At 45.8% G+C, this 16327-nt stretch overlaps 1 protein-coding gene across 5 annotated transcripts in view; it reads right to left on the minus strand.

Moving 5' to 3' along the window:
* The window catches only part of tncb (tenascin Cb), an 81373-nt gene that overhangs the window by 44832 nt on the left and 20214 nt on the right, over positions 1 to 16327 (minus strand). For 4 of the 5 annotated variants that reach the window (XM_053870394.1, XM_053870397.1, XM_053870398.1 and 1 more), the window contains one exon: positions 2392 to 2533. The exons of the other annotated variant lie outside the window; for it this stretch is intronic. The gene's annotated coding sequence lies outside the window, so the exon portion shown is untranslated. The remainder of the gene's footprint in view (positions 1 to 2391; positions 2534 to 16327) is intronic. 5 annotated transcript variants of the gene reach the window in all.

Raw genomic sequence — 16327 nt, forward strand, 5'->3', positions numbered from 1 at the left:
GGAAGTCCAATAAACACCACCGTTTTCCATCGTCTGTGTGAAGCAGCCTGGATAGATGCATGGGAGAATCCATAATACATTTATAGATAAATATGAAAGAGCTCGGCGCCTGGAGATGAGAGATTAATGACATGTCATGTTTATGCTAATCCTGAATCAAAACAAATTTGCTTTAATATTTGATATTGGTATATTTATATCAGTGAATCTCAAACTGGGTCACAACGATGCTCCCGTTGGAGAGGAATTTTTCATGGGCTTCTCATATAGGGGTGACGGTGGATCAGATACATGTGCAAATGTAGAGATTTAGCTTCAGCACTGGACAAGACGCCAGGATCAGTCGGAGCTGGAGCCTCTCGCCGCCATCTGAACTTGTGATTTTTCATTCCAGCTGAATCCACCGTGCACTTTCCAACTCCCATCATGCCAAATACTGATGACTAAGTATTTTTATTCTTAGTAATATTTGGCTCCACGAGTCTTGACTTCTACCACACTCAGGTGTCCAGCTACATCTGGACCACAGGTGTCTGTAAAGCAGCAAAAACAGCAAAATCGGAGATGAAGAAACAAGGTGCCCTGCAGCACCTGGGGATCTCCGGCGGCCTAAATTAAAAACAGCATTCAAAACCTGTCTCCTGGGTGCTGTCCATCGTGGGACACCACCAACAGCCACGATTATTGTTTGCTCCAAATCACCAGCAGAGGAGCTAAGTGGGGTTAAAGACAGTCACCCTCTCGTGGTGCATTGTAGGGCGCCGAGCGTCGGGGCCAACAGCTGTCCAAACAAAAGCCTGTTTCTCACTCATCATTATCTACCATGTCACTCTCGCTGGCAACTCATATGGTAGACTGAGTGTCATGAAATATTAATGTGTCCAGCGTGAATGCTGTGGCCACCTATTATGGGTGTGATGAGAATCTCAATTTTCACCGGAATAAGTGAATGGCTGAGAGCGGAAACAGGGGGATCTCCTTCACCTTCATCACACACACACTCACGCTCACGACTACCGTCCAGCTGAAGCTACCCTGGTATCCAGGGGGCTCTCCTCCATCACCTCATGCTTCTTCTCACGTTTGCTGCTCTTAGCTCTCACTCATTCACCTCTCGGCGTGTTGCTGCTGCAGCACATAAAACACCACCTACCTCGAGAACAAGAGGGCGGTAAGGATAATGCTCAGTCAGAGTGGACACAATGGTGGATCGGCTGCGAGATAATAATAGCCCAAAACAACACTGTATGGCATCTGAGATCCACATGAAAATATCATTTCCATTATTCACTTATTTCTTGTCCATAACACACATTATGGTCTATCTATCTATCTATCTATCTATCTATCTATCTATCTATCTATCTATCTATCCCTCCCTCTCTCCCTCTCCCCCTCCCTCCATTCATCCATCCATCTATTGTTCCCAGTTATGATCCGATTAAAGTTTAATGGGAGCACAAACTAAGTACCTTAAACTCATGTACCTCCCTACCTGTTTGAGTACTCTTCTCTCCATTAAAACAAAATTTACCTGGAACCAAGGAAGGAGTTCGATGGACAACGTCATTCCTTATTCAAATAAACAGCAGAGCATTTATCAATGACAACCTCCAGTCAATCCTCTGTATCAAACTGGACAAGTTTATTTAGCAATCCATCAAGCTTCCTCTAGTCTGTCAGGCAGGCAGCTCATCTCCCACAGGGATTCAACTGACAAACAAACAAGCCGACCTGCGGACAGCTCCACATACGCGCGTGTTGGTGGCTACGTAAAGCTGCCAGCCGTGCTGAGATCTGGGAGGAGAAGCAACCAGCGGCATCTAATGCGGAGCAGCTGTCCGTTTCCTGGGTTACACCAGACTACTGTCTGCTGCTGGCAAGCTCAGAAGAGAAAAAGTGTACAGCTGGACGCACGTCCAGACAGATCTCAGAGCCGTCGCTCCTGTGCCATCCCGCCAGAACACACCACTCAAGGCCCATATTCACACAACTAAGTCACAAAGAGATAATTGGTCTCCAGGTGTTGGGAGGAAAAAGCAAAATTGAGCCAAGTTTCTCTGAAAACAAGAGGAGCTGCTCCGATGAATGGCAATGATCCCGAGTGGAAAACAATTAAGGAGAAAATTCCAAGCGTTTTTAGCAGCTGAAAAAAAGTTCATGAGCAATTTGGATGGGAATTCAAAGGTATGAACGCGGAGTTTTGGACTGGTATTCTAAAGGTTACAGTGAAGAGAATTGGCTGGCAGCATGTCATAAATGAGGAAAGCATCAATGAAACAAAAAAGAAAGGAGGAATATAAAGTTGCAGGAAGATGATCAGCATATTGCGCCGGTTCGTCCACGGGTGGTAAAGCCGCCGGCTCCATGCAGGTGAGGAAGGTGACTTACCTCCCACTGAAGAGCCGTCACTGAAGAGAGGCAGGAGCGAGGGATCAGGATCAGGATGGAGCGTCTGCGTGTCTCAGTGAGCTGACAGCTCAGGCATCTCGGCTCTTGGAGAGTGTTTACTGGAGTCTACCTAGAGAGCCGGCTGATGTGCAGCCAGTGAGAGGAGCCGGAGAGGAGAGAGAGAGAGAGCGAGAGAGGAGGAGGAGGAGGAGAGCCGGAGTGAGTGGAAGAGAGAAATCCCTTTCTCTTAAACAGTAGATCCTCTGCGGTCAGACTCCACTCCCACCTACTGCTTTCTTAAATGCCCCCCACCCATTCACCCTCTCCACAGCATTGTGACTGAAAGCAAAAGAGCTGAAACGGGACGCCCGAAGGCTGGATGAAGAGAGAGAGAGAGAGAGAGCGAGAGTGTGAATGAGAGAAAGAGTAAGAGAGGAAAATGGGGGGGTGAGGGGTTGAGAAGGGAGGGGGTTTGTCCATTAGCTGAAAATTGAAGCAGGCGAGCCACTGGTAAGTGAGATGAATGGGTGAATGCAGATCTGCATTAGCATAGAGTTGAGGAACTTGGAAACAAGCAGCGCTGTCTGGAATCAGTCAAGGAAGGAAAGGAAATATTCCAGACTAAATCCGAAAGTTTGGAACCTCCAACATCATCCGCACGAGCTAAAACGTCATCCAGGAAACACCCTCGACACCTCTGACTTCACCAGTCAGCAGCAGCACGGCCGTCTCCTCTGGTGTCTCTTTATCCCTGGGGTGGGCAGCTCTGTTTCCTCTGGAGGCGCATGGTATACTGTGACTGTCGAGCCAATAAGTGAGCGGAAAAGACTATTATTTGAACTAAATTGTGTACTTTATTATTATTATTATGATTGTTAAAAGCACTTTCCTAGTTGGTGGGGTCCCCACTGACCATGGCAATAAATGCGATTCTGAAAAGTGGAAATGTTATTTACTTAAAATCTTATTTCGTTCGACATTATTTTACTTGATATTTTTACTGTATTTACCTATTTATTTTGAGGGTTAAAAATTATGTTCAAGCATCTGAATCTATTTTAATCCATCAATATATACATATATAGCACTGGCTAAGTGAGAAGGAAAACAGGCAGAAAAATGGGGGGAAACACGATAAACAAATGTGTTATACTTGGAATTTAAATGCTGATTAAAAGCAGGGGAAATAATGAGGCTGTTGTTTGTCTCATGAGGGCCACTTGAGGCCCCTGGGCCACACTTTGCTTGCGTCTGGTGTAGACAATCATTTCAAAGATTCCTAGCTTGAATAATGAGGTCGTACTTTATGACAGTCACCAGCCTCTCCACTGCAGTGTCCACTAGTAAATGTTCACTCAAATGCACACGCGATTCTTGTGTTTCTCCGTAATAAGAAGTCCCTCTGTGTCCACTGTCCTGGGTTTCCGCCAGGATTGTTTTGAAAATGTGGCGGAGGTGATAAGAGAAGCGTTGAATCTCAGGGGAAAGTTTTGACATTTACTGAGTTGGTGACAGTATAAAACGTTTAGTTTTTATCCATGAGAAGTTGACTTCTCTCCAGCCTGCAGCCGTCCTCACGCTGTCCATCTCTTCATATGACCGTCCGGGTGTGTGACTTAAATTCCAGAGCAACACACTTCACTCACTGTGGTGTTTCTTGTGGGATTCATCCGTGAATAACATGCTGAAGACCGTCATCATGTTCACGTCCATCTCCATGATGTGTTATGTGTTCTCCGTTTGTTTCAATGTTTCCACTACGTTTAAATATGTTAAAGAGAGTTTTCTGAAAGCATGGCGGCTCTTATTTAACTTAAAATGCTCAAGTGTTATTTTGCCTGGGTCATGTGACCAGTAGAAGGCTTGAGAATCTATTGTTGTGATGATACAAACGCAAACCTGCCATGTCAAACAAAAAAAACTGTCTTCATACATGTCTTCCTAAAGAAGGTTTCCAATCAAAATTCAAATCATGGTTTTATTCAAAGCGCGGAAGTGACCTAACTACAAAGTAACCATGACAACACATCAGTTCTTTCTCTCTCATCAGGGTCATTTCCTTTGCTGCCGCCTCTAGTCTTATTGAGAAGGACGAGCTCTTGTAATCGAGACAAACAATGACAGCAGAAATATCACTGCTCTAATATTAAACCGAGACCAGCCAGACAGAAGGAGGCAGCCACCGTGACCTGTTTGTGAAGGAAGGGAACGTGACAGCATTAAACCACGTCAACAAAGGAAGGAAGTTATTTGTAATATTTGTGAACACTTCTCAGGCTTATCCCCACATTTGAGGTCTGTTAGCACCTCACACAGGTCAGGACAGACAAATGGCGTCAGAAGGGGGATGCAACTGCGACGCCTCCGGAAGCATAGTTTGCTGCGTACGAACGAATGGAATCCCTGAAGAATGACTTTGAAGGGCCAGTGAAGGAGAAGCACAAACAGTGATATGTGAAGGACAGCTACGGCTCATTTTGTCACGTTCACGGTACACGTCCCATCGGGCTGGAGAAGATCCAACAGTGGCTCAGGGTTGCACACTTCTTAGTGGAATGCTTCCTCTTAACATGTTTGAAATGCCTGAATAAATATCACCATGTTTATATTACGGCAACCGAAACAATGGCTTCCCTGTCAGTATGTGCCTCCAATGCTTTCGCAGTGTTTGTAGCTATTGTCAGTGTTTACGATGATGGTAATAACTAGCACTGGTTTTTAGTGTTGGAGAGAATTAAGGCTCATTAATACGCAACGTTACGCACAGATCCGGATACGGACGGAGCCGTCTCCCCATGCTCTGCGTTGATTTTTGCATGTTTTACACAACGGATGTGGACCGTAGCAGTACCACAGGAAACCATGGGGGGCAGTGTTGCTCTTACTACCTGATACGTAGCTCAAATGAATCATGAAAATGACATTAAAATGGTGGAAATTCTCCGTCCTCCAGTTGTTATATACAACGCTTGCTCTTGCACAAGAGCTAATTTATCAATACTTCCACATTTTGGTTTTGGAGTTCATTGCCATAAACAAAAATCTGGAAATATTGGTGTACAGCAATACTTCTACATGATAATACAATAAATCATTGAAGCTTCTAATGAGTATACGCAAGTTACACTCTCAGCAGTGTTATATAATGACTGGTGGTTCTCCAACCATCTCAGCCTCAGGAGGATGTCAGTCAGTTTTCACACCCAACCTCTGTATATAAATAAGTCAACGTCTCACACGCAGCACATCGTGACATCACATCATCGTGACATCACATCATCGTGACATCAGGTGAGAGCAGAAACTTTTTACTCCATTGAAACACCTACGTGTCAAGATGCAAAAGGAAGGCTGACTTCGGCTTCAACACAGGAAGCAAAAGTCCAGCGTTCAAGTCAATATTTAGGAGTGAGAATGTGCTACCCAAAACTAACATGTGTGTTTGGTGTCATGAAATGTTGCGAGGGTTCAGATCAACAGATGACTGTATCCAAGAGCAGCGAACCAGGTCACGCTGACCTTTAAGTTTCAGCTCTTAACACACAAACACAATACACTTTTTTATTTCTGGCTTGGACCGAACAGAAGAGAAGACGGGATTGCAGTGCTCTGTCACAACATAACTTTCCCAATATGACCGGTAGGTGTGAGGCTGCAGACTGAGCGGAGCTTTTCTCAGTGGGAGAAATGATCCTCATCTTGTTGCAGAGAGCTGCCAGCCAGTCAGGCAGAGAAGATCCACTCTAATCCTATAGACAGCATAGTGGCACACGTGTAGCGCTGCTATCGGGTGATTAAAAAAAAAACAAATTTAGTGACTCAAGGGCCCCTAAATTCATTTCCATCCGTGCTCTCTGGGGAGAGAATATTGCTTCTGCACTAATATCATTTGTAGGAGGCGAAGCCTGGTTATGAATAGCACCTGAAGTAAGCGGCTGTAAACGCACAGTGGCTGCATCTCTCCATCTGTTCCTGTTCTCACCTTCCTGTCACACGCTCTCGCTGTCATTCTGCTTCCTTCGCAGCCTCGCCAGGCATCGCCAGCTATTGCTCTGGGAGTTCTCCGCCTCCCCTCTTTTTTTTTTCTGGTACCTGTACAGCGACTTTCACAGAAGCTGAACTGAGCAGGATTGATTTCCCTAATGACAGACCGGTGTGTGGCATCCAATTTCTGCGGCTCCAGGACCAGAAGTCTGTTTGACAGAGTCATTTTAGCTGCAACACATCACAGCAATGTTTCAGTGTGATCATCCGTCCTTTACATAGATTGGAGAATGGTATCATTACACGTGTCGCACGCGCAGCAAAACAGAAGGGAATAGATTCTCTCAAATGATTTGATCTCAGGTTTGGACCAGAACCGCCATCAATGGAAGCACAAACTCAGGTTTCATGATGCCTCGCCAGCCCATCACAAGAACTTCCTTTCAAGTGAAAATGTGGTATTTCCATTCCAGCTGCAGGCTTTTGTGCATTGTATCTAAATAAATTCCAATTTAATTTGTTTGTCTTTGGCCAGCAGGAAGAATTATATTCATTGCAGTCCAGAGAAATGCCTTGTGGGCGCACGACAGTGGGAGTATGTTAGAGGTTTAGACGTAAAAGCTCTTTATTTAGTCCTTTTCCAGACATTTTAAAAGGATAATTTGATATGAATACTTGTTTTTTTTTCCACAATCAAAAAATAGCAATACTCCCCTCATCCACCAAGTGTTAGTCAGTTTTGGATGAAGTCATGAATTCCTTACTGTGTGTTCAACAGCCTGATGTTCTCTGCTGGTCGTGCTGGGAGTCATGGATTTAAACACTTAAAATGTTTTCTGAGCAGCAAGATCTAACACAGATTCCATCAATTTTGAGTGCGTTATAATGGTGTTTTTCTTGGAAAATGAACAAATGACATGAATGAAAACATGTAATTTGTCTGGTAGCATTGTTGCAGCTATTGTAACTGTCAAAAGCTCCTTCGAGGTTAGGACACTGCGATGAGGAAAAGTTCTACTACTGACACTTGAGTACTGTGTGTAATACACGCTGAAGTCGGATTCTGGAGTACTCAAAAGACACCTGATGGAATTTCACTTCTACTTCCTGTTTGTGATCATTTTTCAAAACCCACTCAAATGCAATGTGATCCAATTGGAATTTGGGAAGCAGCTCAATTTTGCGCAAGCCTGAGTGAAGGGTCCGGCTGTGCAGTGTGTCGAGTTAGTGCCTTTGTGTTTTCCAACTGTGACCGAAAAACTGTCTCCTATTTCCTCCCTGTGCTCTCATGATTCTTAATGGATTACGGTAACCTGAAAAGTCCCTATAATGTCTCAGTCACACGACAAATACCAGGGTACCCTTCTTAGTTTTGAGCGCAACTGAACGTCACGCGGCAGGTTGCGACATGATCAGATGCATTTGTGTTTATTTGTGGAACAGTGGATGAGGAAAAGTCGCTCTCAAAGCAAAGTGTGAAGGAATGAAGGATGGACGGAGACGGCGGTGCCTGCCGCGCACATAACAAGGTCTTCTGGCCGCGGCATAATTGGAGGGTCTGACTTGAAGGAAAGGCGAGTGAGACACATTCCGTCAATGACAGTGAGACCTAATTATACTACAGAGCGCCTGAAGCCATGAAGGATGTCAAAGTGTGGAGCAATAAGAGGCAGAATTGAGAAGACGCCACTTGCCACCGGTGTGTGTGTGTGTGTGTGTGTGCAGGTGACCTGGAAAGACCTGTTTACTTCATTAAAAATGAATCAGAAGGTAATAAGGGCCCCGCACCCGTCCCTCCGCCTCCAAACCCTCTCCATGTCTGTCCTTCATCCATTATGTAGCAGTGAGGTGGGACAGCGCGGGTCCTCCGGGAGGGTCACTTGGACCGAGACCCAGACGGCAGCCATCTTCACGGCACCCTTCCGTCTCTGGACGGCGCTCAGGAGACGACCACACCGGGTGTAACGTCACGGATGAGCCGAGGAGCGGAGGCCGTCCGGAGGGGACCTCACTGGTCATCAGTTAAACAAAGAAGAAACAGCCTATTAGCTGCAATTCATAATTCATATCTCTGGGAATACGCCAGCCTCGCAATGGCTTTCCAGAGATGCGCGGAAATAGAGCAACGGCATGGTTTCTGCCTGGCCTCTGCTGCTGTTGGTCTTTGGTGGGAGGAATACATTAATATTTCACAGCAAAGAATAGGTAAGAAACGGTGGCTTCTGGAAGGGATGAGGCCAGGATGCGTTTCCAACTGCACTTTTCACTGTCTGAAGCCATGAAGCCGTCATTTACAGCAGGGCTTCTGATCCTGTCTGATCTCTTCCCAGAACAAATGGACCCAGGCCTCATTCAATAGACCTGATTCATGACTCTTGATCGCATTTGTGATCTACAACCATATTGAATCTACTGACACGGAAACAAACCAAAACCTAGAAGGTATTTATTTGCCATGGAAAAGTCCAACCAGCAGCAGAACAAGGTGCAAAGTAAAATTCATCAAATTTACTAAAGAAAAACAAAAAAATATTTATACGTGATGCAAACTGTTGAGAAATTTGGAAAAACAGAAGACAATCTGAATAAAATAAATATAATAAAACCATGTCTAAATATCATAAAATAAAAATCATGTATTTTATTTTAACTCCAAAGAAGTAAGTGTAAATTAAACTATTGGCAAAAAATGTTGCAGTCAGTTTTTCTTCTCAAGAACTTCTCCATAGTTGGTAACTATCACAGAATTGCAGCTGTCAAGTCAATTCAGAGACTCACTTCTGCCACCATACGTGGCTCATGGATTCAAACTGAGCATCTCTCGGCCCTCTAGGAGGCGCTCGCGGCCCCACCATGGGCCCCGGCCCTATGGTTAAGAACCACTGAGTTAGAGGACACAACCACCTGCTGTGACTTTAGATCAGAAACAGAGCCATTTGCTTAGCCATGTGGTGGACTGGCGACTCCTCCGTGTTGTGCCTGAGCTCACAGCTAACGCTCCCTGTTCAGGTCGCAGCAGTGACTGCAGTCGTCTTCACCAGCACTGGAGGAAAGCCACAATCAAATCCGGGAGTGACATTTACCCCACGTTCTGCCCAAATATATTCCAGTCCGTTCCTGAGAAAAACTGACCTTGACATTAGGTGAGGGAGAGAGGAAGGACTGGAGCCTCGACGGAGCATCTACCAGTCACCGCTGCGCTGCATTCATCCATTCTCTTCAGCCGTTTTTACAGAACGTAAAGCCAGGTGAGGGAGGGCCCAGACTCCGGACCACACACAGATCTGACCGCAGAATTGGCCAATAAACGGGACCAACACCGTGTCAAAAGCTTGTATCCTGACCGCGCACCCCGACCTTTGACCCCACACCCATTCTCTTATGGGCCTTTGTGTTAGACACCTGCTGTCTCTCAACCCATCGTGAGTGCTGATGCCAGGGTGGGAGGAAAGAAGAGCTGATTCTAGGAGGCTGGTTTATGACAGAGTTTGGAGCAGAGCCTTTTGTTGGCGTTGGAATGTTTCCTCTGACAGCCTTCAACTCTAGGAAGCAGTTGAGGGGGAAACTCCAGTCACCATCCAGATCTCCTTCTTGTTCTCTTGTTCTCTCTCTTCCTGTCAGCATTGAGACATGTATGTTAATGTAATCTCCTCCTTTCCGCTGACACAAATTTCCATTCACATTTACATCACTTACATGGCTTCTGGTACATCACACGCACCTTGAGCATCTTTTGGAATGGAGCCCAGAGAGGAACAGATTCCCACGTTACCTGAACAATGGTTATATAGTTGTACAGCGTAAGCACATCTTTGTTTACTCCAGGCACTCTGGTTTCCTCCCACAGTCCAACAAGATGCAGTGCTTGATAGAGTACTGGTGTTTACTCCAGGCACTCTGGTTTCCTCCCACAGTCCAAAAACATGCAGTGCTTGATAGAGTACTGGTGTTTACTCCAGGCACTCTGGTTTCCTCCCACAGTCCAACAAGATGCAGTGCTTGATAGAGTACTGGTGTTTACTCCAGGCACTCTGGTTTCCTCCCACAGTCCAAAAACATACAGTGCTTGATAGAGTACTGTTGTTTACTCCAGGCACTCTGGTTTCCTCCCACAGTCCAACAAGATACAGTGCTTGATAGAGTACTGTATGTTAGTTAGGCTTTTCACTTTGTCACTGAATCAGTACTGTGCATGTTGGAGTGTTTGTTTCTCACAGCAGTGAGTAGTAAAATAAGTCAAATCATTCCCAAAGTTATGCTCTTTCAGTAGCAATCTCTGAGTATTTGAACCATGATTTATGGCTGTATATTATTCATACTACCCAACAAGTCCTTTGACCATTGGACGGGGTCATGGGAGATGATGAATAGACATGAAAGTGGGCGGGTCACAGCAAGCCAAGGTCGCCCGAGAGAGGCAGCGCAGGGTGCTTACTTGGTCCCCGGAGAGGGGTCCTGCTGAGCCCCTCCAGAGTCAACACACTTCCTGCCGGATTTAAGTGCTCTTATGAATGAGACATGCGTGGAGTGAGACTGGAACATGTTCTCGTGTCGCACTGTATCGACATCTGAAATGAAATCTCTGCCACTTTCTTACGGAGCTGAAGGAGTCAGAGTTTCTTTATATCACGGAGAATGATGCTGCACTGTCCACCTCATTAGCATAATGAGATCTGACTGCATTGCAGACAAGATTTTGGAAACAAACACACTGACAGCTGAAGCTCCAGCCAGAGATCTTCGCTCTAAGTAACAAGACGAAACAACAATGACACGCATCAGCAGCATTTTTTATCAGTTACTGCATCTTTATTTGTCCAATATTTATCAGATACTGAATCATTTTCCGAAGGTGCTGCGGTCTTGTGCGCCAGTTATCCACCACAACTCATTCATAGCCACAAAATCAAATACGTGCTGAGATGTTGGGAGGATGCTGTCATGTGGGGTCGGAATAAACCTTCCTAAACTCTGTCTTAAAACATCTGTTCACCCCAACTTAAGATTTTTGACCCTCCATAAACTCAAACTCTTTCTATTTCTACCCAATATAACTGCATAATTCCATGGTGCTGTCTTTCGTGTAAGAGACTTCCTGAAGTCGACAACAATCTCCTTTGTGTCGTGGATGCTCAGGATGATGTTGCTATGGCATCAGTCCAGAGTACGTCCCACCTCCTGCCTGTAGGGTTGCTCCACATCAGGCTCACCACCAGGTGTGTTAACTGGTCATCAGTCTATTGGTCAGGAGGTCCTGACACTCCCTGTGTTGCCACTCTTCTCACCACACACCAGGGAGGAGTGGTGTTGAATGCTGAGCTTCAGCCACCCACAGAAGAGTCTGGCTCCTCCAGGACTTTCCACTTCAGATAGAGCCTTTGGATGGCAGGCGAGCATGCAGTTATGTGTAGTGAGATCAACCTATTTCAGCCATTCATCGTCATGAATGTTATCAATTCATAATCATCCGGTCACTTTGGCCACTTGGTGGGATAGTTTCACTATAGAGCAGATGGACGCCTCATTTGTGGCTGTAAATATAGTGTCACGTGGAAGCAGGCAGCGGCCACCCTAAACTCTCTCTGTAGCCCTTGGAAATAGTGTTGATGAAACACTGCAGAAGGCAAATGAAACTCGTACAATAGCGCCTTGTAGTGTCAGTAATGAGTTCCCTACAAGCTCAGATACAAATCAGGTCCAGCGGGCGGCTGAGAATTCATTCCACACAGTCCTCACAGCGGCATCCCATTGTCAGTAGTTGTATTTATTTGGTTGAAATTGTGGAGATAAAGGCGCAAGCCCTTTCTTTTTCCAGCTCTACACTTGAGCATGGAACACACATCCGCCTGCAACCATTTCTTCCCTCTTAATAATGTGTAAGGGAACAGACACCTCCAGAGACTGGCTCCTTATCTCTTCTATTTTAAGCCGAGAAGCAGAGCCCCCTATAGAAGCGTGTGGCAGATCCCACCCGCCGTCGTCGAGCTGAACCCCGGCTCATATTCCACATCACGCAGGTGGAGGCAGATGCTGTGTATGTCAGGCTATTACTTTGTAGATTAACATGTCGGCAGTAAGTCCAGGAAGCATAAGCGACTCTGATGTTGCTAGCTGGGTAAATGTGATGCGATTTCTGCCACAAACCAGAACAGAAGCGTAAGCTGTTCCATCTGACAAAGTGATGCAGAGTGATGCAGCCTGCACGCAGCAAGTTGCTCTCTGCTGTAGAGAGAAATGTAAATTCCTTGTATCTACTTCCCTCCGTGTATCAGACGCCTTGTTAGCTCCGAGAATTGAAGCCACCGCAGCTTTGAAAACAGATCACAGGGCGCAGAAGGATGAAGACGAAACTGCTGAGAAGGAATGAAGCGGAGGTGGGATTACAGTGGGCTTGGACAGGTGCGACAGCTGAGGGATCCGGTGGCTCTTTCCATGCTAGCGCTGCTTGTTAAAGTGATGCTGGCGGCATTAACGCAGTACGGAGGTCAACACCCACGCCAGCGGGTGTGAGCATGGCTGGATGAGGGAGACCAACTTCAGGTCCGGAGATAGAGATCAGTAGGGTGCGGTCCAGACAGAGGACTTTTCAGCAACCACCGCATCAGCCTACGGCCTGGAAATTGTGATGGGGGCCGGAGGGCTTCAACACGCCTTGGTCAACTGCAGCTAAGCAGCAGCTGCTTTTCCTCTATTAAACTAAACCAGTGCAAGTAGTATAAAGAAGACGACACCATCTTCTGCACCGAGGGTGGGCAGTTATAGTTCCCAAGGGGCCACATTGTACACCGTGTCAGGGGCCGTCAAGCCCTAAGACAGGAGGACAGAAGAAGATGAAGACTAAATTTAACTTGCATTTTCTGACTAGAATATTGTTGAACAAGAATGAATGGGCAAAGCTTTTACTATGCCATGCTTAAAATATGTTAAAATTTTTCATTTTATATACATTTCTTTTAAAGATAGTCAATAAAAAGCATACACATTGGATGAGCTTCTGGGGAAAAAAAATGTAAAAAGTAAAATGAAAACTATATGGAGACCCAAAAAAGTACTTGGATGAAATGTAACTTAGATACGAGGCTATACACATATAAATACAAAATTTTGATTTGAAATTTTCCTTTAAAGTTCTGCTGTTACACATGAGGGCCACATGTGGTCCCCGAGCATCACTTTGCCCCTCTCCGCTCCATAGTGATTCTAGTATTAAATACTGCGGTAATTCTAGCTGTTTGTCTCCCGTTGCTTGACCAAGTGTTCTGTCTTGAGATCAAGAGCCTCTCTGGACCTCCAGCACTCCACCATCTTGGTTTCTCATTCTCCTAACTAACACCGTCACCAGTTCAACATTTTCTTTCCTAGGCTTGTTCCCATTCGGGATCATGTTTTAAGGCCAGGAGGAAAAAAATCTTGCCTGAGGGAAACCAATGCAGCTAAAAGGACAACTCCATGCAGAGGACCTCCACCATTCCACGCATGGCCTTGAGCTCTTCTTGCTTGCAGATTCACAACCCCCTACTCCACCTCTGTGCCCAAACAACAAGGGAGGGGATGCAAAACACAATTCTCAGTCCAGGCTCCCAAGTCCACCTGCCCTATTGGTCCAGTCCTGGTCAGGAGTGCTGCAGGTGTTGGGCAGCCCGATTGGTCGGGCCACATTCTGTTGTCCATTTGAGGTGAACGTTTGATCCGGAAAGAAGTACCTTCTGTTTTGGCTGCTGCTAGCTACTGCGAGCAGACACATCCAGTCGCATCCTTGGAGATGAATGCCATCCTTTACGACTTTGAAACGAGATGCTGCACAGCATTTCTGAACCTACAAGTGTGTTTACAACGGCTGTGCACATCTCGTTGTCACATTGTGGCTCTATTCAACCTCGCATCTCTTTATGGACGCTGTCTGGGCTGCGCGAGAACCCATGTCTTTTCCTCTTTTGTCTGCTCTCCTGGGGGACGTGAATGGGAGGTTGGGACCCGAACAAAAGGCAGACCATGGGTCTATTGGGGGGACAAATGAGCTTAGTTGGGGTAATGGCAGCCAAAAGGGAAGGGAGGTCTGGAGAAGTATTGAGGCTCACCTAGAGCCGGAACGGGTGGTGTGATACGTTCTCCAGGGGGTAACAGCTGAGACTCAGCTTCCCACACGCTACTGGCGAAATTCTCAGTGACCACATGGTTGGTGCGGGTCAATGGGTCCGGACTTGTAGGGCCAAAGCGTTGGACCTCAATAAGGGGTAACCTGTTTGGCCCGAGACCTGCAGTGGTAATGAACATTGAAACCCTATGTAGAATCTCGATCAGTCAGCCAGGGGGACCTCGTAAGTGGCGCGATCCATTGCTCACCAAGTTCCACCTGGTACACGACCTGTCAGTGTTGTCTGCCAAACAACGCTAACACTCAACGCAGAAGTTGGGTTCCATTTTGCTGCGCCTCCTGTGATCACGAAATGCATCGCTCTGTTGTCAACGGTAGTCGATATGCCTACGGCAAGTTTCCAAAATGGCATTAGATTTACCGAAATAGTCTCAGAGCTGTGGCTTTTAAAATAACATTTAAAGCTTTCACTTGATGTCCACGGTGAGGAACATGTTCTCTGTGAACCGTAAAGCACTGTGAGATGTTCAAGCGCACACAAATATACGCACTGACTGAGTCAAGGTGTTGACGCAGACCTTTATACGGGCTTGAGATAAGACCTTTTTATTCGAAGGTGATGGAGTCGAGATTTCTCTAAATGTCAGCTTATCACAAATTCCATTAAAATCCCATATTTTCAGGATGGGCTGGATTTCTCGCTCAGACACACTGACTCACATGCGCTCACCTCTCTTCCCAACACCACTGTTTTCCTATCTTCAACCTACAGTCGCCATAAAATCAATAAATAGGTATATTATCTGCGTGACCGAGGTCATATCACTGACCCATCATAAATGGCTTTTGGTGGGAAAACTTTTCCTCCAAGGATTAGTTTAAGTCGCAGGGAACAGGGCCTTTATTTTATTTTATTTTAATTTTTTTAAAGCAAGAAAGACAGACGGCTTCTGAGCATGTTTGCTGTCTAAGTCAGACACGTGTCTAGGTTGACACGTGAAGATGGATAAATGGATAGCAACCATGCTAACAGTTGATAATGTGGAGGTAAAGTTGTCATCTAAAACCAACAAATGTGGTCGTCTTATGACACAAGCTGGTTCCACAAGTGTTCCACAAGGCCATCCCCTCCATTCCCCTCCAAGCTTCAGGACATAAATGTCGCTATCTGAAGGCTGTCCTTTTGCAGGATAGGATTCAGTCCCACACCATGACGGTTTAGGAAAGCCAATGGTTCCGTTTGATTGACTATCTGATAAGATCATGAGGGAGACCCTGCCTCACACAGACAACGCCAGAAGATTACTGCACTGATGCATCACTTGGCTGTGGGTTATTTGCATCTTCACCACACGTAACAATGGTTGCCATGAACGTGTTCCATGCATCAACACAAACAAGCTTTAAAGTGACGTGCCAACCATGGAAGGCCTCCTTTCCAAGTCACACAGGCGTGTTTCTGCCTGTGTAGTCGCCTCTGAGGCCCATCCCATGAAGCACCCGAACAAATGAAGCAACTGATAGCAAACATACACTAAAAAGAAGAACTTTCCTGATGAATGCTGAAGTAAGGGGTGTTAACTTTTATGGCTCTTTATTACCCTGCAGCAGAGCCGGGGATGGTGGGTTTGGAACATTCGTCTTTTCACTGTGAAAGCGTTTCTTCTTATTTTTTTCTCATTTATTATAAGGTCTGTGACCAGTCAAGCTCGTGTCAGTCAGCAGTGTACGTTGCCTCTATTTTCCCAGACAAATCATTTCACTCAGCCTGTGATGCTCCACTCTCAGGTCCATCTATTTCAATATAAAACATTCACATGCTGAGATGAAGCTATCTTCAGTCACACCTGCAGCAGC

The sequence above is a fragment of the Synchiropus splendidus genome, chromosome 7, assembly GCF_027744825.2.
Source record: "Synchiropus splendidus isolate RoL2022-P1 chromosome 7, RoL_Sspl_1.0, whole genome shotgun sequence".
In the NCBI taxonomy this organism is placed as follows: Eukaryota; Metazoa; Chordata; class Actinopteri; order Syngnathiformes; family Callionymidae; genus Synchiropus; species Synchiropus splendidus.